General features: G+C 39.2%; 1 protein-coding gene across 6 annotated transcripts in view; it reads right to left on the bottom strand.

Annotated features, from left to right (window-relative positions):
- LOC116243490 (uncharacterized) overlaps positions 1-23,205 on the bottom strand; it is a 226,471-nt gene that overhangs the window by 84,390 nt on the left and 118,876 nt on the right. Inside the window, exon 3 of one of the 6 annotated variants that reach the window (XM_090146399.1) lies at positions 21,021-21,095. The exons of the other annotated variants lie outside the window; for them this stretch is intronic. The gene's annotated coding sequence lies outside the window, so the exon portion shown is untranslated. The remainder of the gene's footprint in view (positions 1-21,020; positions 21,096-23,205) is intronic. 6 annotated transcript variants of the gene reach the window in all.

Genomic DNA, 23,205 nt, shown 5'->3' with positions numbered 1-23,205 from the left:
TGGGAAAAGAATTTTGGCTCCATTAAATACAAAGTGTCCCTTCAGACAGAAAGCTTAACACAAAATGAATGGAAGGTCAAACTTTTGTAGGGCTATTAATCTGTACTGCGACTTATGCAGATTGGAAAATATATGAGAAATGTAAACACAGTGTTCACTCTGCATTAGATAGCAGAAGATATGCAGAGCCTGAATAGATAACCTTTTGTGAACACTGGGAAGCTGGATTTTATGTGAGAGCTGTACAAGTCACTACTCTATGGTGCCAATTCATCCAGTAAAGGACTGAAATATGAAAGAGTGGGTGAAGGAGGAGGGACAAGAGGAATAGGGCTGCTGGATGGATGCATAAATTTACCAAAAATGGTTAAACCCTCATTGACTTTGACTAAGCCAAGAAATCAGTCCTGTTTTTAAAGGCAATACAGCCAACGAATGATACTAGAAACACAGGAATTTGAGCAGTTCTAATTTACATGAAAATGCAGCACATTTATGAATACCTCAAATTACACTAAACCTTATTACAATGTTACACATAATAAAGTGCTTATATTATTGTTTTCTTCTCTCTTTTTCAATCAATTTCTTTTTCCCCAGATATTTTGGCATTGTTTTCCAGTCACAATTATTCCCTTATCTCAAAACACTGGTTCATGTTATTTCCCTGATCATGATTTTTCCATCCTTTACTGCTATGACTCTCCTCAGCTGGTCATGATTCTTTCTTCCGCTTCACTTCTGGGCTATTTCATTTATTTTGCTTCTTTCGTTCCCCTTCTTTCCCTTCTGCTTTACTCCTAGACTCCTTATCTGTCATTTATTTTCTTTTGTGTGATTTTCATTTTATTTATCTCACTATTAATTCCTTTTTACTTTTTGCACTTTTCCTGCTTCTATACTCACTTTCTCTCTGTTATTTCCTTATATATTCCAGTTCTTACTGTGAAGAACTGGATTTAGAAGAACCAGTGTGAGTTTCTGTGATTGCGTAACCATTTTCAAATTTGTATTAAAAGTACAAATCAAACAAAGTTATTAGTAAGTAAAGATCAATTTAGTAGTTTCCTGCCACCCTCTGCAGCTAGGCCTACCTATAACTGAGTCCAGGAGAAAAAGATACTGCATGTTTTCCATCTTTCCAAATTTCAGCCTATAACACAGGTACCCTGAAGGCACCAGGATCTCTCCTTTTCATGGACAGGTTAGCTCTCAGGTGCTGTGCTCAAATCACAGTTCAGAGAGATGTTTAAAACTGTGAGTAATTTTCCTCAAGCTCACCATATCCCTGGTGCAATGTATCAGCACTGGGTCTGCAGTGCCTTCTGCCATTGCTGACACCAAAACAAAGCAGACGAAAAGAAGGCAGAAGAGAAACTAAACCTATGACAACGGTGTTCTCTACATGACCAGCCACAGCCTCACTGGAATGCAGAGCCTGCTGGTGGCTCACACACTGGAATTTGGGATTCTCACAGTTAGGTATTGGAGGTACAGGAAAACTAGAAGTATGTTCAGTATACACAGCATATTAAGCAGCTGATGTTACATGCTTTGGGGGAATATTTCCCCCCAAATAACTGTGGGAAGTATTAATTATTTATGGAATATTTGCATAACTGCATAATGTGTCTAGATATAAATAACAGATTATTTGCATAACTGCATAATGCCACTAATCACGGGAAGAAAAAAAGAATCAAATATTTCTGGCATTTGATCACACAGTGTCATATATGCTCCCTGATCCTTCCTCAAGCTCTCCTAGAGAGAACCCAAAGCGCAGCTAACCTCAGTTCTCCATACTCTCGTGCCCCATAAAAGGAATGAGAGAGAGATTTTCAAATACTTCAAAATATCATGTAGTAGTAGTCCGGTTGCAAGGACCCCTACAGGCTGGAAAGTGTTTTGCACAGATTTTTTGCCCAAAACTGTAAGAGAAAGACAGATCACAAGCACGATGTGCATAAGTTTCTGGAGCAAAAATACACACCTCTGTCTTCTACCCTGGATAATACCGTTCCCATCTGTACCATAGTAGCAGTTTTCAGCACTAATCACAGACTGCTTCACACAGGGAGAAAAGTGCTGCAGAAAAAGACACTTGGGCTCAAAAACATGAAGTGACTTTCAGACAGACAGCAGATCAGGGCTGGAACTGGTAGCTCCAGGGCTGACCACCAGACCAGGCTGCATCTCAGTGCCTGCTGACAAATTATGTCTGCCCATTACAATCTGTGTTTGGTGCACAATGCTCAGCAGGCCCAGGCTGCTCTGTGCAGAGCAATCCACCTCTCCCCCTTCATTTAAGCTGGATCCTTTGCAACCATCCAGCAAAACCCCACAGAGGAGGCTGAAACCAGCTGCATCCCTCTAGCCACAGCTTGGTGGCACAGGTTGAGCACTGGGCTGGGAACAAGCTGGTGGCCTGGCTGAGGGAAGGGCAGGGAGCCTGTGCCATGGGGACAGATGTCAATCTGGAGGGATGGCTGCATGCACACTCTTTCTGCCATCAGGGAGTTTGGAGAAACTCAGGAATCATCCCACTCTAGCCCAAAGACACCACTAAACAGAAACAAGTCTGAAATTATGAGCTTGGTTCATCAAGATTTAATATTCCCTAATAAGCACTGTTCTTTCCTCTGTTAAAGATTTCCTGATAAGTGCTGTTTCTTTTCTCTGTTAAATACTATTTACCTCAATACTGGTGTTTTAACATACACAACACTGACTTCATTTTTAATGGTATTTTGGTCTAATTTCAGAGGCTGATTTCCCAGTACAAACTCAAGTAACAAATGTGTAATTATTCTCATAAATAACTCAGCACCTTACAGTATGTTTCAAACAAGTTTCCCCACAAGGCGCAAGTGCCTTATATTAAATTCTTTTAAAGTGTAAGTTGATTAAGGTAAAAATTAGTTGTTATTACCTTATGGACATTTTAGTTTTCACAGCATTTCTAAGCCAGTTCTATCAGGAGTAGATTTGTTGCCGCCCACTGGTACAATCATCAGGAAAATTAATAATCATGTTCAGTCTGCATATAAATCATTGTGGTACAGGCAATTAATTTCTGTAGAAAAATGAAAGATCTATACGTATTATTATTGTGCAAACTACACGTTATGAAAACTCAGATCCAGCATAGTCAAATTACAAATGTAACATTCCTAATTTCAGAGTGTGATAATGCAGGGTCATCTAAGACTGGGAGGCCAGTGATTCTGAATAAATAATGCTGGCAACTCCTAGTAGTTTGTGGTTGTTATACTGTGTTTATGCCGCATTTGTAATTCTTGAACCTGATACAAGCAAACATGCTAACATAAAGCGAGTAAGTCTGGATTAAAAAAAAATAAAAGACAACAGCTCAGTTTTCTAATACATCTTTTACTACTAAAATGAGGCTGCTTGTTGCATTTACTGGACTTTGCCATTGTACATGGCGGGTTTTTATATAGTGTGCTTCATTTTGGTTAAGGCCATGGTGGTCCTGGTGTGAACAGAAGAACGATGATGTGTACACATGCACACTACCATATGCCCCTTGTAAGCTGGATTTATATTTCTCTACCAACACATGCTACAATTGTGCAGAGACATGTGTTTGCCAAAAGTTAGATAAACTTAGTATCAAGGCTATGAAGTTTAGTTTGTGTTTAAAATAAGAGAAAGTAAAGCGATGAAACATTTAATATTTTTATGGACTTACATATTAAGATAGTATGTCCTGCAGCACTATGAGAGATATTGTTATAGAAGACTGAAACTCAATTTCATTTGTTATAAATAAATAAAATGGTTCCCCAAATCTCTAGATCTGAGTTTTCAATATTTAGGAAATCAATCAAGCAAAATTCACATACAAGAGGAAAATAATAATACTTCGCCACCAGCTTTTAGTCCATTAGAAAAATTATTCTCTAGGGATTGATTTCAGTCCAATTCACCACACCTGAAAACATTTGGACAACATTTAATAATGCCTTGGACTTGAGGCTAAAGGCTGGCTGAATGGTAAAATCTTTACAGATTTGTTGCTGCGTTTTCAAAAGCCAGAATAAAAATGTATAACAATAGAAGTATCCAAGAAGTGAAGCAACTGTAGGAATGAAAAGAGATAAAATAATTCATGTAGTGATTATTCACACTGAAAAAATTTAAAATACTACAAGTAAAATGTTTTCAAAAGGCATTTTAAAAGGATGGATAGGCTTCTCTATAATTCCCTTATGAAACTCCTTGTGCCACTTGATCCAGCTTTGAAATCAGGTACTTTGAGGTGTATGCATTCAGACTTCACTATGAAGTGAAATTTATTACTGAAAAAGAGCATATCCATGAACAAGTAAGCACTCTCCTGGAAAATCTTGCAGGACATTTTTAACAGTTTCTAAGATGAAAGCAGAGTCAACAAATAATTATCGAATATATGGAGCTCCTCTCATTTTGTAAGAGCCAAAATAATTTAACAGGCCATATAAATTGCATTTGCCATCTAGTAAATGTTCAGATAGATATGTACAAATGAAGCTATGAACTAAATGAGATATCATAGACAAAATATACCTAAATGCCTTATTGGATGAAACAGCACACTACCAGGGAGCTACTGCTGATAGTCAGAAAAGAGAGCCCAATTTCCTCATTAGGAAATAGATGTAAATAATTCAGGAATGATTTCCAGTGAGATACGTGATGCATTTAATGCATTTTAAATAGTAGAAACTCCTGCTTCCACAAAGATACACACAGATTTTTATATTAACATATGGGACTTCACTGATATTCACAACAGTATAATAATAATAACAATAACAGCATAAAGACAAGTTTTTGCTTGAGACATTGGGAAAACTAACTCTGGAACATTCTGTAAGCCTGGAAGCAAACTCATCAGTTTGGTAGAAACAAATTTTCATGTCACTTTTGCCTCTTCCCTTTTCTTCCCCAAATCCCAAACAAAATCTGGATCTTGCAAATGTACCCAGCCACGTCCATAGCTCCTTTCGAGTAATGATTCAAATAACTGCTGTTAAGAAAATTTGGCAATTCGCCAGCTAACTTGCTGGCTTTACTGGGCAATCACTGACCTATTTCAGGAAGTTCAAAGGCCATTCCCATGCCAGGATGAGTTGTTTGTGCCTATCTGTGCTACTCCTACTTACACAATTTTAGTGGACTCTGGTGAACACTGCACATTTGTATACTAATACAGAGGTCTAAAACGGTCACACACTACCCACATATAGCCCCAAACTGCTCTGGACTGTTAAAGTGTAGCTAAGTGTGTTCTTTCATTGGGGTTTCAAATGACATTTTCATTTTAAACTTAAGTATTGAGCTATGTCCATATATGTGTTATCATCTAGGTTTATATGGTCATTATAAAGCTTTGATAAACATCTAGGCCTATCATATAGTTGAGTATGATCTATCTAATCTATCTGCCTATCTTCTTGCAATTCTTCCCATATACAGGACATAAATCTTAGGCAGGGATTTGAGGATGTATTAGGATAATATCAAAAGAGATGAAAATCACAGCTGTTCCAGCTAAAAGCCCTTCCTGATTTGTTAAACAAACATAAAACTGAGTTGAGAATTTCCCAGATTCACCTGGTTCAGCTGTATACAAAGAGCAGTTAAATTAAATGATCTTTCTCACAAAGGTCAAAAGTTAAGTGTCCCTGGTTACATGAAGCCTTATGCCTAATGGGATGATAATCCAATTCTATGGCATCTAGAAGGAATCTTTTTCCTGATTATTAAAAATGCATGTCTATCCCAAGCAAAATATGTTGGAACAGTGAGAAGTGGATCTAAAATACAACACCAGAGCAGAGCTGCAAAAATGTCAGCTTGGAATAGACGAGAGAAAAAAAACAAACCAACAACAAACTAAACCTCCCACAGACAATTCCAAGGGACAAAGTAAAAATAATTAGAAAATTACTTGCAAAGTCAAATGCTCATAACAAAAACAGAAAGAAGACTGCTCTCACGCTGAAGTTACATGCCTTTTCCCTGGCAATGTTTATTCTAATTTTGATGTAACATTTTAATAATAGAATTAGCCACTGACAAAAGAAAGAACAGGAACTTCACATTGCAGGGTAGTAACTTCACAGCAGGTTTTGTTTCCATTGACAGTCACCCATATTATCAGTAAGATTTTCCTGTTTTCACATGGATAAAATTGCCAGTCCCAGTTACAAAGAAATTAAACATCAGTGAGAAAATTAAAGCTCCTTTAACCAGGAATCTTACAGACAATCAACCTTTCAATACCTCAGAACTGTTAGCTGCCATGATTTCCTGGAGTTAAGAGTAGTCAAATTTACAAGAACTGTTATCAACACATTTTGGCGCATTTCCACTGTGTCACACTTCTTTCCATAAATAATTTGGGAAATTCTGAACAGGTAAATAAAAGACGCAGATATCAGGCTCCCCAGATAAAAGTGTGCATATTGGAATGCTAAGTGCATCTGAATGGCTTTCCAGGTGCTGGATATTTTCTGCAAATGAAAAAAGAATTGAAGACTGACATCAATGACATACAAGTCTGGAAAAGGCCCAAGGATTGCACAAAGTCTTTGGAGACATGGTAAAATACGACAAAAAGTTCATAATATCTTATGCAAAATCTTCCAGTATCTTTGTTTTCATCTGCTTAGGATGTAGTCAATTATAGCTATCTAGCTTAAGTCTGTAGACTGCCTGCCTTTGAGTGGACTGCTATAAAACAGACTGTCAGGAAGAGCAAGATAAATCTAAATCTTTTCACAGCATTTAGTTAAATGCAAGTTATCCTGGGAGTTCCTATTACTCCTCCATGTGTTCTAGAAAACGATGAACACAAAACCTCTCTCACCTTTATGTTCTATCCAGTTACTCCTGTATGTAGGCAGTGTAACCTGAATTTGGCAAAACATGCATTCCAGAAAGGTATCCAGTCCTGGTCTGGAGAAATTAAGGGTTACAGATTTTATTTCTTCCCCTACTCTTCGAGTGGCTGATCTATTTTATCATTAAAAATACTGGCCTTATTTGTAATTTGACTCCCAGGCTTTGTCTGGGAAGCTACTGGTCCTCAATTTACCCTTCTCTACTAGCTTACGCAGCTTAATACCTGGAAATGTTTTTTCCTGGAACACACGCTGTAGTGTTATCTCTCAATCGTTTTTCTGATATACTGATTTCTTGAAGGCCCACTCACCATAAAACATTTTGTTCTGTCTTTAATTAACTTGTAGTGTTATTCTTGCACTTAACATCCTTATTAAAATAGGAAAACAGATTAGGCTCAACACAGATTTCTGGCATAGCCACACGCCAATGAGTACAAAAGTAAAAGCTCCTCTCTATTACTCACTTACTGCCCTGTTTATACAGTCAAGACTCCACCAGATATTTTCACTATTTGGAGGTCAGGAGGAGTGCCTAAAATCTTCCTGAATTGGTGCATTCCTCTGCACAATTTCCCCTTTCATACTCACAGTCGTCATTACTCATCCCTAGGTATGTAACTTTGCATCAGAACAGAGCAGTCTACCACTGCCATAGCTCTATGAGCCACTATGGCAGCACTTCTCTGAGAGCTGCTGATCACCCCTGTGCAGCCCTGGCTCTGCACCAACAGCAACCACACCCTCCCTCTGGAAGTGTTTTAGGCAGTGCCCTTGCTCTAGTCATTGCACCAACACCCCAGACAGCAGCACAGGAACAAGTACAGGGCTGAGAATGAGTACCACTATAAAGGCATCAAATGGTTGTGAACACCAGTAGTCAGTGATTTGATTTCTCCTGTTCAAGAACATCAGCCTGCTAATTAGCTACCAGGTTACCAATATGCTGTAAAGAGAGGAGGCAAGAGGGAAAGAAGGCAAGCTCCAATGGCAACTGCCTGAATGTGGCCTCCTTCATGGCTGTGCTGAACTCTCTGCTGCCAGCATTGTCACAGGGTTCTGCCTGAGGGCTGAGTGATCTGAGCTGCTGAGCAGCAGCACTTGATGGGAAGAGCTCTGCTCTAGGCTGAGGCCCATTGTGCCACCGGGGTGAGGAAGGAGGGTTTGGTGATTAACTTCACAGTTGCTTCCTTCCATCTTTCCCTTTACTACCAACAGTTGCTGTCCCCAGTATCCTGGCACCCTGCAGGGCCAGAGCCTGCTATGCAGGAGGCAGGCTGAGTGGCAGGATCTCACTGTCAGTCACTCTATCCTAGCATGGTGTGAAGCAGGCCATGCTGGCAGCCAGGTGGCAGGCGATTTCCCAACCTGCTTTGGCCCCTCACTGCTCTGCAAATGGGTGCTGAATGGATGCTCCTACCAGGCCTCCCCACAGCAACCTACCACAGACTGAAATAAATATGGAAACATCTAAGGATCGAACAAACCCTCCAAAATTTGCATGCAACTTAACTGAAGGACCTGGAAAAACCACCTGTGACTTTTTTTTCCAATTGACTTTCCCCAATAGGCAACACAAACTCTATCTGGCTTGAGCTAACACTGAGTACCACCCAGTCCAAGGAATGAAATGCCAAGGAGCAATACAACAGACAGCGATTGGTGTGACCTCTCACAAGAAGGCTCTGATGACCATGAGGTGACCACCACACCCCATTTTTGCAGCTCAGCAGCAGCAGTGACAGAGCACCTTCCCCTCTAAGGATGGGTTTGAAGGTGAACTGGAGCAGAGCTCAGATGCAAATTCAACTGTGCTTATAAGCTGCCATTTCAGGATTTCTTTCACAACAGAAATTTCATGAGATTCACCAAGTTTCCCACATGCTAACACATTATCCATTGCCAAGCACCTTAGACCAGTTGTTTCATGGGAAAACCCCTGCCACAGGCCAAAATCTCAGGAGACTTTGGATGTATATTAGTAGTTCCTGATCAGTTTTGTGTTCAACACAGACTGCAGACAACCAAGATGATTCAAGGGCTGTAAATACTGAGGTTCAGGTTTGGACTGTTCTTCCTTCCTTTACAAAAAATTCACTGTTTAGATAATTTCCACTGATGTCACTCTCTGTGCATCTGTCTTCTCCATCAATATATTCCCAGTGTGTACTTTGTTGCACACTGTTTTAATTAGTGTTGCACAGTCTTGTACATTCAGCAAAAAAAAAAACAAAAAAAACCCAAACCAAAACAAAAAACCCCCTAAATATGACAAATGTGATTAAATGTTTCAGCTTTGAGAACATCAGCTTAGGTAAGCTTTTACACAATAAGGCATTAATAATCTTTTGCATATGATATAAAACAATTTTGTGTGATTGATTAACTGTGCACCGATCCTAACAACGATAACAATGGATGAACACTTTACTCATTGTGTAGGCAGATATAGTCAGAAAGATATACATTAAAAATTACCATAGAATGAGGAAGTGAATAAATGTATAAGTCAAATATTTGTATTTTTATCCTTGGAATCTAATGATGATAAAATTTATCGGATATTTTACATTTTACTCAGCAGCAGTCATGTGGTTATCATTGACAGATGAAAATAAAGAAGATCTGGGTATGTATTCCAGTAAATAAAGCATTTTACTAAATTTGCATGCATCAGTACGCATGTGTTTGTTTTTCTCTAAATGAAACAGTGGAGGATAAAAAAAAACCTCAGGTCCCCCAAACGAAGCAACCAAGGCTCTCTGTATAAAAAGTTAATGTTATTGTAGTGTGTCTGGTGTGTATACACACCACTGCTCTCTACTGGGTTAAGTCAGAAATGCTTATTTTTGGCTCTAAATGCCTACACCACGACTAAGTGAAAATAATTTTTCCTTAGCTCACTTGATAAGAATTTGTTTACAGAGCAAGTAACAGATTTTAATCCTGATGCTTAGCATAAATTAAGGTGGCTGTATTGTGTAACCTAGTGATGACAATCCCTATGTGAAGGACAACTGAACCTCAACCAGAATTACTATAAACTGAACCTAAAATTACATTAAGAATTAAAACTGCATTTTTTAAAAAACAGCTCCTTTTGATTTAAATGGTATGAACTACCCATGCAAACTGCCTGTGTCTTCGTTTCATGTCTCTGGTCCCCATAGGCAGAGCCATCCCAAACACCAAGCAGTTCAAAGAAGCAGATAATTAACTACTGCCTATTGTACAAATTGCATATTTTCAATTAATGTTCTACCTCACAGGCAGGGCAGTTAGTTTTAATCAGTCTCATGACATCAACTATTGTGGTTACTGTTCTCAGATACCAGAAGGCACCTTGATGGTGCCACAGAGGCAGACTGCAGCCCTTGATGTAGCCCCTTCAATTGTACTCTGCGGTGTGTAGTGCTCCTTCCTAAATACTTGAAAAGAAAAAAGTTACAAGATGATAGAATCGCTTTAGGTCACACTTCTTGGGAGATGCTGCATATATGAAATCCAAATGCTCTTATATTCAGTTTTCAGAGATTCATGCCTACGCTGTGCTAGTAAAGATGACATTGGAAATGAGATGGACACAGGAAAGTTTCAGAGTCATTTTGTTTTGGCATTTGGCTTGCAGCTTGCCCCATGAGCACCACTGCAGATGGGTGTAGTTCGGAGCAACTTTGGGACTACATTAATGAACTTTGGTTGCCTCTTGAAACTGTAAAAAGGCTTTCCCTCTTGTTTCTTTGTATCCGGCACTGTTCACAGTGTGCTGTAGGGCCAGGGTTAATCCCCTTCCTTTTTTTTTTCTTTTTTTTTTTTTTTTTTAAATAGCCTTCAAAATTTCAACACTAAATGAATTAAAAATATAAAGTGTTTGCGTTTGGGGTGGGAGTTGGAAAGGGAGGAGAGAACAGAAAACTCAGAGAGTAGAGCAAAAAAATATACTTCATTTTCACAAATAAGAGAATGACCTTTATAATGCAGTTGGAGCCTTGCTTCTTGTCAGTTATGGGTCAGTGCCCTATTACTGTATTGCCCACACACTGTTATTGCAGCAATGCAATTGCACCCCTAGAGGGAGGTTGTGTCAACATTTCTATTACAAACCCCTCTTTCCAGAAGGTTAAAGCCTGCCTGTCAGCAAGGAAATAACTTTATTAAAAACAAACCTTGATAAAAATCCACTTGGCCGCTTTCAAATGACTACAGCCATGTCCCAACATAAGAAACACACTGGGTTCAAATGCTCTTGTGCAAATTCAGAGTGGTTTTGCTCAAAGCCCTCACTCAGCCTGGTTGCACACAAGAGGCACTGGGAAGAAAGGTCCTCAAGTAAGCCCCAGGCTTCCTCCAGCTTCTCATGACTTTCATGCCCTGGGTCATCCCTGGGGAGGCTGGAGCCTGGAGAAGCCAAGGAAGGTAAGATTTTCCCTGAGACCCAGTCTTGTATCCTCTCTGAGCTGGAAACTGGAAGCAAAAGACTGGTGAAGTGTTTCACATCATCACAGACATCTTCAGATGCCTACTTCTAGTGGAGGCTACTTTTGGTCCTGGTACAGAAATAGCAACAGTGACCTTTATAGCCACCTATCCATAATACTGGGTGAAGGCCAGGGTTACAAATACGTAAATATAAAAAGAATTATACTAAACTTGTATTTGGTTCCATTTATTTCAAAAAAACCCCTCATAAACATACACTGAAGCCATACACAAAAAAAGCTTTTAGAGGACTCAAAGGGGTCTTTTGGTTGTAATAGGTACATTTACTTGGATTTTCAGTAAAAAAAAAATCATTTTATGTGTATATCTGACTAGTAGATATACAAATCCAGGCAGCTTTTTAGGGAGTCAGTTTCGTGTGTGTAAATAAGAAATGTCATTTTTTAAGATCTAATAAAAAATCTTTAAATCAAGTACTTTATATTCAAACCTCCCCCTTTAAAATGAAAACAAGAGTCTGAAACCAGCCAAGCCAGAGGAGCTATTTATTCTACTGTGCAAACTCTCTCACTTTATGGGAATTTTCTCCTTAAGACAGACAGCTAAATAATAAATAAATAAAATAAACAGCGACATATTAAAAGGAAGAGCTGTGTTCAGAACAGCTGAGGTTCACATGCACTACTCACAATGTTTTGCTTTTGAGCTGTCTTCATCACAAATAAAAGCACCCTGGCCCAAAACTCCAGGTCAAAACAAGGCCAAAAGAGTAAGCCCTCAACACAAGTGCATGGCAAAGAAGTAAATGAGTTTCTTCCTAATATAGAATTCAGCTGGAAATTATGGTGGCCTCATACAGCATCAGAGACCTGCAAGTCCTTGTGAAATATTAACAAAGTAGAAAATCCCAAGATAAGACCCTGGAAGGAAGAATATACTAGCAGAAAGAGGGATCAGGGTGCATTGCATGGCTTCTCAGTTTGCCCTCTGAAAAACACCATGCAAATCACACTGTATCCTCTAAATCCCAACCCACTTGGCAGCAAGAACAGGAGAGGATACACCAGATATTGCAAGAGGGTCTGCTCCCCAGTTTGCTCATAGGCACTGCATGAGCACCAGACTAATGTCATGAGCAGAAAAGGGAAATGCAGGATGAGGACAAGAAAAAAAATCTCCCTTTGCTGTTCTGTTCATTGAGATTACAGTTGTTTTACATGAATTCCCAAGATTGCTCTGTAAATACAGCATCCTCTAATGACAGCAAGACCTGCAGGTGTCTAATGGCTCCACAGCTCTGCAGATCTTGAATTTTTCCTTTCCTGCTCAATCCTTTTCTTCACTTAACTATTAAAATTCTGAATTTTGGTATTAGGTATCTACCAATGACGTGACCTTACTCTGCAAATCTGGCCACTTTCAACACAATCAAGAGCTTTTCAAGTACATAAATCCTTAAACAGTTTAAAAAAATTATCAGGGCAGATCTCCAAAGTGAAACCCTTTTTCTAACGTAGTGTCATTTAAGGAGAAATTAAAATTACACAGATGCTTCTAAAACCCTTCTTGTACACAGCCACATCACTTCAGAGTCTATAAGCAACGCGTTAATGTTTGGATCAAACACACAAATGAAATCTGAAGGAATGAAGGCTGATTCAGGAATGCAAGTCCATTAAACTATGCAAGTATGCATGAACTGTAAAAAGTAGATCCCATACATATCAGCCATAGCCCTCAGCTGTTAGCAGGTGTGAATCAGTCAGTTGTACAATTCATTTGTCTACCTAATTGCACTGAAGATAGGCTTTTACTTTGCCTATAACATCACTAATGAGTAGGTTTTTAGTTCGATCTAACTAATTAATTCTTGTTAACTTCCTTTGCATTGCTGTTCTTTTAATTTAACCAGAGACAGCGCCAGAGTTGCTACTAGTGTTTAGTCTCAACTAGATTACTCCTATTCATTAAGGGCTGTAATTGTTGGTCATACCCTCCCAAATGGTCATTACAACCTCTGGCTTGCATATTGAATAACAGCAATTTCCTGACTCCAACAGACTCTCATGTGAGGGAGGAGAAAATGCTAATAAAGAAAGAATAAATGATTCTCTGCTTCATTCAGTGCTGTGTAGATTTCCTTTACAGCAGAAATTGTACAGAGGTGGTAAAACGGGTTTCTTGCAGGCCCCCTACCTCCACCCGGAGTGAAAACAATAAGAACCAAGTCAAGCATTCCCTGCTACTGTGATTACAGCATCCGTAAAAGTGATTATATGGCTGCTGTAATCAACTTCAATGAAAGCTGCCTGTTAGAGCTTCAATAATTACTCATTTCTGTTAACAGCTTGCTTTCAGTTTAGTACTTTGTGGCCTAGGAAAAAAAAAAAAATGGTGTTTTAATAAAAGGTCCTGTGAACGCTGTATTTTGGGGGGTAAGAGCTTGTGTGTGGGCAAATAAAAAAAATGCACACCCAACTTTTTTGTCCTGTTCTCAATAGCAGCTCCTTTTCATTTTAGCTCTGAATCTATTTAGCCAGCAACAAGCACAAGTTCATACAGGGTTCAGTCATGTACTGAATGTTTACTGAAGGAGGCACAATAGTTTAAATAAAGTGGTGGTTTAAAATATTTTACCCATTTCTTTAAACAAATTGCCAATCCTTAAACTCTGCGTTAAACACATTTCAAAAGCAAAATAACACAAAGCTCTCTTTCAATAAAACCACTACTTTTGTCATCTTTTGCTTCCTCCTTCTTCATGCATTTTAATTTTGCAAAGCTCTGGAGCAGAATGGAGCTGACAGAAGTTAAGGGCTCATTTTTAAAACAAATGAAAAGGATCGTTTAGTCTGAGATTAAAACAACACAGATCACCACTGCCCTCTGCAATGTTTGATGTTCTGCAGAGTGATAGCACAAGTGAGGAGGAGCTAGGTAGACTGCAGGGAACTAACACTGATCACCTCTTCAACCCAAAATTACAGTTCCAATCAACCTTCTCTTGAGGTTCAGATGAAACCCAAACAACAGAATGCACAGAAACCAATGCTCTTGCCTGGAAAACTTTAAGACCACAGCTTTATTATTCAGGTGTATCTATCTGCTTCTTTTGAGCCAAAGAAAGCCCACCCAACTGAAACCAGCAAGATAGATCTTGTGGTACGTTGGGAACAGATAATATATTTTAAAATGCTGAAGATCCCACTAGAAGCCCAGTGAAATCTTCACCAGCATAATTAAGGTTGTATTCCTAAAAAGATTTTCAACTAGAATCTTCCACAGCTCACTTTGGAGAGGTTGGCAGCAACACTGTCTGCAACTGGCAGTGCTGGGAAGGCGCTCCCGCTTGGGGTTCCTGCTCTGCAGGTAGGTGTCCAAGAGGCCATGCAGGCCTCTGGGAAAGTGGACAGGACATACAGCTGTTCCCTTAACACAGGATTGTGCCTCCTGCAAAGATCTGCAGCGGATGGCAGCATTCATGCTGGCCAGATGAGGACTGGGGGAGCAAACCTGTCCCTCAACTACAGATTCCAAGGGAAGGAAGCTAGCGTCTGTCTTGCCATCCTTGTACATTAGGCCAAAGCACTAATATTGATCTGATGCGTGAATGGGAAGAGAAACATTCTGCTTTAGTACTTGATCAGTAGCATTAAGGAGAGCTCAGCTCTGCCACCAAGACATTCACTTTTTAAAAAACTGCCTAGGTCCAAAAATGCATAACGTGCTCTGTCCTCTATTAGTATATCTGATAGGTGAAATATCAGAAAAAAAAAATTATGTCTTGAATGCAATACAATGCATGACATTTACATAGCATCTTTCATCCTGAAGGATTCTAAAGCACTTTATAAATGATATGCTTATGGAAATCACTTCACTGTTGGCATGTATCCAGCACTGGGGTTTAAGGCAGCAGCCAGCTGGACAAATGATCAGCAGCAGAGTTTTGGTCAAGGACAACAGCTGGAATTATCTCTCTTGCAAAGAGTGACATGAATTCTAGAGAGCCTAATTTTCCTTGGTACCTGCAATCACAGCTTTACTGTACATACACTATTTGGTTGCATCAACTGTAATTTCCATAAACCTTCCACTATTTCTGAGGGCAGAGCATCCTCAAATAGAGATCACATAGAACAAGAAATTGCTTTTCCTAGTAGTCCATCAGAATGCAGCTCTGCTAAGAAAGAAGGCAGTCAGTATACTAGCACCTGCTGCCTCGATACGGTTTCAGAGTAGGGCAGCATTCTCAGCAGGTAGACTGCCATTTACTTGAATGGATCTGTTCCAAAGTATATCCTCTGGGGTTTCATTTCACAAAATGATTCCATTTTACAATTTCTTTACAGCAAGGTACCTAGAAATTCTGACAGTGAATATCACAAACATTTACAAAATATGTTATTTTCCTGCACATATCAGAGGATTCCTGGTGCTGATCATCTCCTTCTATCACCTTGTGTGCATGGTGGAGCTGTAGCATCAGTTTCATCACATTTTCTTCACTCTCTTTCTATACGAGAAACTTCACTGAGGGCAGCTAGTTTTGCCACCAGGTCAGAGGCTATCTGTGAATGTCCATAGCATTCCAGAAATCCACAGGCCACTGGTGCAACATGGAAGACATTCTCACCTGCCTTATGTTGTGTGAAGCAACCTGACCAATGCAGATCAATGCCTGGCTCTTAGAGGAGTACATCTGTCACATCTATTCCATTACTCTGTTTTACTCAGTCATGATTTAAATGCGGTGTGGTTAGAACAAGCTACTTGGGCATAAAAGGGATGTATAAAACAGTGAGCATAAATCTTGAAGATACTTGGTACTACAAATTCAGCCCCCAAAGAGGAAACTTAATCTGATTTTGTGTACTTGTTTCCTCTAAATATCAAGGCAGGGGGTCTGCAAGATCTCGTTCAGAAACTTCCCCCATGGAGGAACTATCAATTTACTGCAGGATAAGAAGACTCCAGAAAACCTAGCACAGAGTTTCTGCCTCAGCAGCCTCTTCAGTGCAGATTAGAAGGAATCTCACTGAAATTAGTGGTAATTTTTTTTCCTATCATTTAACTGAACTTTGTATATTTTTGTAAGTAGTTTAATATTAAACAAACTTACAAGCAACCCCAAGTTCTCTATTGGTAGAGAGGCACTGGAACAGGTTGCCCAGAGAGGTGGTACATGCCCCATCCTAGGGGACGTTCAACATCAGGCTGAATGGGGCTTTGAGCACCTGATTGAGCTGTAGGCATCCCTATTCAGTGCAAGGGAGTTGGACCAGATGACCTTTAAGTGTCCCTTCCCACTCAAAAAGATTCTTTGATTCTATTACCTATCTGATGGGCTGTCTCTGTAACAAAATTACTGAGAACAAATTCTGTGTGTCTTTGGCTACAGGAATGGAGTTTTTTTTTCTGGCCTTAATATACTGGTACAAAGAAGATTCGGTATGGCCCATAACTGCTAAAACATCATAACTTAACTTATTATAACCTGTCTCCAGAACTTTGTGTTAAACAAACTAATGCACAAGCCTCAAAACTCTTAAAGCAACTATTGTGCTATATATTAGGAGAGTGCTGTAAATAAAATGCTTATACTTGTCAGAATAAAGCTGAAAAAATTGAAAAATGTAGGACATAATTTTTCTCGAGGACAGCCACTTTTGCAAACTACTGTAACAAAATTCAGCATTAAACTTCTCACCATCACTGACAAATAGGAAGGCTTGATGGAAAGACCTGGAGAGCTGGCTGGGAATTGTGTTTTCAGCTCCACAAATAGTTTGTGCTGTGTCCCACAGGTGTTAAAGTAAGAATAAATGTTAAAAAAGAAATCCTAAGCCATGATCAAATTTCTTTGTACATGCAAGAAACCTATACCACAAATAAATGTTTTAGAAAATGAAGTATGAAATATTTCCTTTCAGTTGTTAATGACAGACCATCATGCCCAGCACCAGCATCAAGGACAAGAGGCATCAAAAGCTGCAATTCTTTTCCTTTGTTAATGTAAAGTAGTACCACACAGGTGTCTCTGGTGTCAGCTGGATCTCAAACTTCCAACCCACTGCCAAAGCAGATGAATAAGTTGTGGCATTCTGACATATATTCCTCTAAAGATGAGAGACTTCTTTAAATCTTTTAGCTTGAGGAGATGATTAAGGCAGACTGAACAGTGTTACGTGCAAGAGGTATGCAAAAAGCAATATCTTTCTGTAGACCAGCTTCTGGCTATTGGATAGAATTACAGACATTGAGATCTTCCCAACAGCCCAGCTGGATTTTTTAAGAAAGCAAAAAACCCTGAGAGGATAAAAATAGTTCTTTTTTTTTTTTTCTATAGTTTTAACAATTTCATTGACTAGGTGACCTATATTCTGACAAAGAAAGAATTATCTGACACAGATCTTCGCCTGTGTAAATGATCATTAAAATGATGTTAATAAGGTATTTGACACTTTTTATAGAGGTGAAGATGGTGTGAATGAAAGAGATACCATTTCTAGACTCACAAGTTGACTTACAGTACAGTTGTGTGTATGACCCTAAATGCAGTATACACCATGCAGCTCCTACATGAGTACCTTTACCCACAGATATAATTGCTCTGCAGTGCTCTCATTTTACAGATGGAGAAACCATACTCAGAACTGAAGCCACAGGGGCCAGGTCACACCACAGGGCAGTCAAGCTGCAAGGAACAGTGCTGTATGCTGTTTCCCAGCCAAGTGGATCACTTGAAAAGCTTACTGTAACTGCCCCTTTCACTCTTCTGCTCTTAGAGAGATGTTTGGTAAATAAAATGCTTGCAGAGGCTGTTTCTTACAAATTCTGCAACAAAACCTGCATAAGATGCACTTGAAAATTTGCATTTGGTATCAGTTCCTAAAGCAGAACAACTCTATATGGCGTAAGACTCAGCTAACTCTGAGTTGTTACATCTTGTTTTACTTACCACCTTCTTAACATACCTATAGCAGCAGCAGCAGCTGGTGGCATGACATAATAAAATCCATCAAATATTAATTGCTCACAGAGACCAGAAATGCACTTTGAGAGCTATCAGGGACAACCCCGACACTGACATAGGGTCTGGGTACAACATCTATTGCTAAGCTGAGTATGTGGGTCTCAAAATAGATGTGACTTTCTAATTAAATCCAAGAGCTTGAATCCCATCCAAGCCCGGATAAGAGGCCAGAGCTGTGCAAGTGAAATGCATTCAAACTGGCCCACACTGCCTCATTGGCAAACCATGAGCTTTTGTATGGCTTTGCATGGCATGCAATGCAGGAATCCAGCTCGGAAGTGGCAGTATGTGGGATTATTCAGGCAGTTGAGCACCACCAAGACATCTCTTAGCTCCGCATAGAACAGACAAAAAGTGGAAGAAGTTACTATTGTGACCAGGAGCTGCTGAAGTTGAAGAAAATGGCTATGCCACAAAGCCCTACAGCAAAAGATGAAAAAGACTGCATAAGGACACATGAAACATAGTCACTTGTGTACCAATTAATGATGACACTAGGACTACAGGTAGTAATCATTCTGCCTTCCTTGGAAGAAGCATTTACAAGTAACATTATTAGTAAGGAATTCAAAACCTCCCAGCTGATGCCTGATCAGCCATGAAGGATACTTGTCCAGTTCATAGTAACAACTCACAGCTCTATACGCATTCCAGAAATCTATGCACAGTTTAAAATTCTGCCAGGAAAATAGATATACATCCTTCCTTGCCTTCCTCCTGCTCACATGGAAACAAAAGAGAAAATATTTTATTTTTTTCCCCCCATGATGAAATTGGTAGTATCTTCTCAGAGAGATAGTTAATGTCATTCCAAATGGAGAAAGTGAAAATCTGCGAGGTAGTTGATGCTACCAAGCCATAGTCAAGCCTCCAGAAACACTCCATCAGAGACAAAAATATCAGTTTAAAAAACCCAATATTACTTATAATTAAAAAAAACAAAAAACAAAAAAACCAAACAAACCAACCAAATCAAAACAGTGAAATGTCAATAAGATTTCTGCTGCTGGCAGGCACAAATAATAATTAGCCAGAAGACAATCAGTCTTTAGTTTGTGGAGGCTGAAGAAGAGGTAGTTAGAGAGTTGGCATAGTTATGCAGAAGGGCAGCGGGCCTACCTAACGGTCTCCACAGTAAACTTGTTTGACAGCTAAACTTCATGATCTTCCAGAAAATTTAGAAAAATCTTGTTCTGCCATTATCTATGCTCTCATGGCTTAAATGAGAAAACACTCCAACAGAAACAACAGGAAAGACAGTACATCATCTAAGACTTCAGTAAGAAGATAGCAGCAGTCTAACTATGGTCCATATTCAGAACTACGGTTAAGCAGTAGCTCAAAAACATGTTGTGGAGATTTTCTGAATCAATTATTTAACACGTTTACATCATACTGTGGGATTTGGTGAGCAGCAGTTTGGTCCACTCTCTGTCCTTTGATTTTGAAAACTGACCATTTCCCTCCCATCCTCCTCCCCAAACTGAAGACTTGTTAGTCTCTTCTTATCAAGATAGTTCTCTAACCTGACTATGTTGTTTCTGAGATGCAGAGACCAGAATTATACATTAAGGTGTAGGTGCACTGTAGTTTTATAGAAGATAAAATGATACCCTCTGTCATGCACCAACACTCCTGCTGATGCCCTTTTGCACTCTTTTGTCTGTCACTGCTCACAGTGCTGATGACTTCAGAGAACTGTCAATGATGACTCCAAAATCTCTCTCCTGCATTGCACCTGTCAGTTCTGAGCTCAGTTTCACATAGGCAGTTGCAATTATTTTTCTACATTTACCTTTATCTATATGGCAGCTCCTTTGCCAACTTTTTTTACAATTTATTTGGTTTTGTGATGTCATTCTGCACATCCTCACCACTGATGCAATATCTGGCAACTGAAGAGAGAAAAGTCTGACTGGGAAACTTGGAGATCTAACTGCTCGCTCCTTTTTCCACACTACTAATGACTTTTGAACAGACTGTTCATTTTTTAACAGGATCTATCCCAGCACCAGCCCCTGGAAAATAATGCTGCCAGCTCTTCCCCATGTTGAAAAGGTTATGCCTTGGTTAAGCCTTGCCCTTTGATTACTTCCATCAGATTTCAGTCTACAAAAGAAACTTCTCCCCAAATCAATGTAGAGTAGATCAGCGTGGCAAGATTTCTGTCTGCAGAAGCCATGATGACTCTTTCTCAGCACATCATCATGTTTAAAACTGCGTACTCAGTGACCTTTCTCTCTGAGATAGGCTTTTACAGGAATTCAAGACAAACCCAGTGGTATGCATTTTCCAGGATCCCTTCTACAGCCATTTTTTTGAACATCAAAAAGAAAACAGAACCATAAACTGTTTGTATTAGTGCAGGATTAGGGGATGTCATATGATTTCAGGTGAAAACCAGCATCATCAGTAGTGAGGCAGAAATTATTTGGCAAGACAAGTTGAAATGCCACAAGAGTAAGCCAGATCTTGTACACCAATCAGACATGGACATCCTTCAGGAAAACCACTCCTGTACCTAGTGGCAGAGATATATAATTGCAGGTAATGTTTTCTTGTGCTACTGTGCTATTCATTTGCATGCGGGTTTTTACCCAAAGGAGACTTGATCAACAAACTAGCCCTACCATCTCTCCTGCTCCTCTGGCTAACACTGGCCCCTTCTGTATTCATGGCATCACTTCTCACCAGCAGCACGGTACCTAAGCCAAATATAAGATATTAAAAAAATTCAGTACAGGTCCAGAAGTAAAAGTGATGCCTGCAAATGGGGAAGAGATGAAGGTGATCACTCATCCTTGTTGAAGGCCAGTGCTGGGGACCCATGAACCAAACAATAAAATGTTACTAGCTTGGAATCAGAGCTCAGCTAAAACAGTTTCCATCAGCTGGATCTGACCCAGAACAGGTTCAAAACATACTGGTTCAATTCTCTGGTTATAAGTGTCTTCTTGTAATGATAAGATGTAATCAGCAATTAGGAAGTGTTCACAGCAAGGCAGTGCCAGAATTCATGTAAGAAGGTCGGGCCTGGGCCCAGGTCTCATAAAAATTCCAAACTGGAATAATAATCTCTATGTAGAGCAAACATTTCAATATTGACACAGCTAAAGCACGGCAGAGATAGAGGGAAGGAAAAAAAAAAGCAGGAAGCATTTGTCATTTATATGAGGACAACAAGATACACGTGTTTCTTAAAATAAAGTTTTTATAGATTCCATTGGGCACCGTGGCAGTTGTAAAGTCCTTGTACTAATCCCTAGCTATATTCTGTGGGGTATATCAATAGATTTAAGTATTTATGAGCTACAAATATGACAGGAAACAGATACACCCTGTGTAAGTAATATATGATGCTGCTAGTTTTCCTCATAAATACTCTATTGATGTTCACAGCTAAGCTCAGATAAAAGATACTTAATGAGTGAAAGTACAGCTTTAAAATTTCTGATACTGTTTTCTCTTAGGGAATCTTCTCTAGAGCTTTCTCCCTAACAATTTACCTTCATCCTCTAATTGACTAGATCAGGGTTTCCAGATGACTATAAGAATTGCAGAAAGCGGATGCAGCTAAAGAAAACATGGTTAGTGCACTCCTCTCCCTTAGGCTGCTGGGTAGCTCATGTCCAGCTCTCTACTGCCTTTTATCTCTTTTGTTGACAGATTTCCAGTTTAAAGAATTTTTTTTTCCTATTTGGGAAATTATGGCTTTCAAAAAGGTTCTGAACATGGAAAGAAACAAATACTGAAATTAGTGCAGAGTGAGGGCTACAGGTTGCCTTGGAAAGCACACTTCTCAGAAACATGCAAGTGAGCAATGGACATGAAAAGTACTTTAAAGTGAAGAAGAAGAGTTATGAGAAAAGACTTAAAGCCTACCCTGGAATTATCATAAGACAAAGTGCATTCTTTTCAGCACTTGTTAAAAGGCAACTTCTTCAGTTTGTGTTTGGTGATTCTCAAGAGTGCTGTTCCACTCGGATGTTCCATTTTACATGCCATTTTTTAAGACTACAGGTCAAAACAATATTTGTGAACAGCTGTCTTCATCAGTAGAGGAATTTGTCTATAATTTGTATCACAACAGTTCATACTGTTAAGAATTTTCAGATAATTTTGGAAGATATGTTTTGGAGTGTAGTGGGCTTTGTTGTTCACTTTGTTTGTATTGTTTATAATGGTGCAATCCTAGCTTTCTCCATCTAGTTGAATCGCCAGCTCCATTCTCATTATACTCTCACTTTCCCTATGTCATCCTGCCATCTGTCAGCTAAAGATCTGTTCAATTTATTTGTAAGAGACAATGCACAAGAAATGAAATAACTAAATAATAAGTAATGAATTTGTAAACTTGGCTAGTTTGGAACTTTATCATTCCATGTTCACATACTTAGATCAAGAAATTTTCATAAAATGCCCTTTGTGCAGACATACCAAGAGCACACCCTTTCCCTGCAAGGCCTTCGTAATTCTCAAATAAACTTTTCTCCCTCTGGCAGATCTAAAATATTTTGGTTCTGGGGCAGGAGCTGAAGTAATCTTCTTACTGGTATTTCACAGAGAAAAAATGAAGTGAGGGTGAATATTAATGTTCAGATGCTATAAAAGCAGGACTCATTAAGTTTGTTTATAGGAAAAGTTCTGCAGATTGGATTTTTTTTTTTAACTTGGCCTTTAGAAAACATAGGCTCTGAAGGCCACAATTTCAAATGTGTTAAATAGCACTGGATAGGACTTTTCAAGGAACCAAAAGTAGCTGCATTTCTGACTTCAACCAATGGGATTTCAATCAATGGAATTTAAGCACTTACT

This window comes from Phasianus colchicus, chromosome 9, assembly GCF_987193195.1.
Source record: "Phasianus colchicus chromosome 9, bPhaCol1.hap1.1, whole genome shotgun sequence".
Classification (NCBI taxonomy): Eukaryota; Metazoa; Chordata; class Aves; order Galliformes; family Phasianidae; genus Phasianus; species Phasianus colchicus.
The sequence above is the reverse complement of the archived record's forward strand: the minus strand, read 5'-3'. Positions and strand labels throughout refer to the sequence as shown.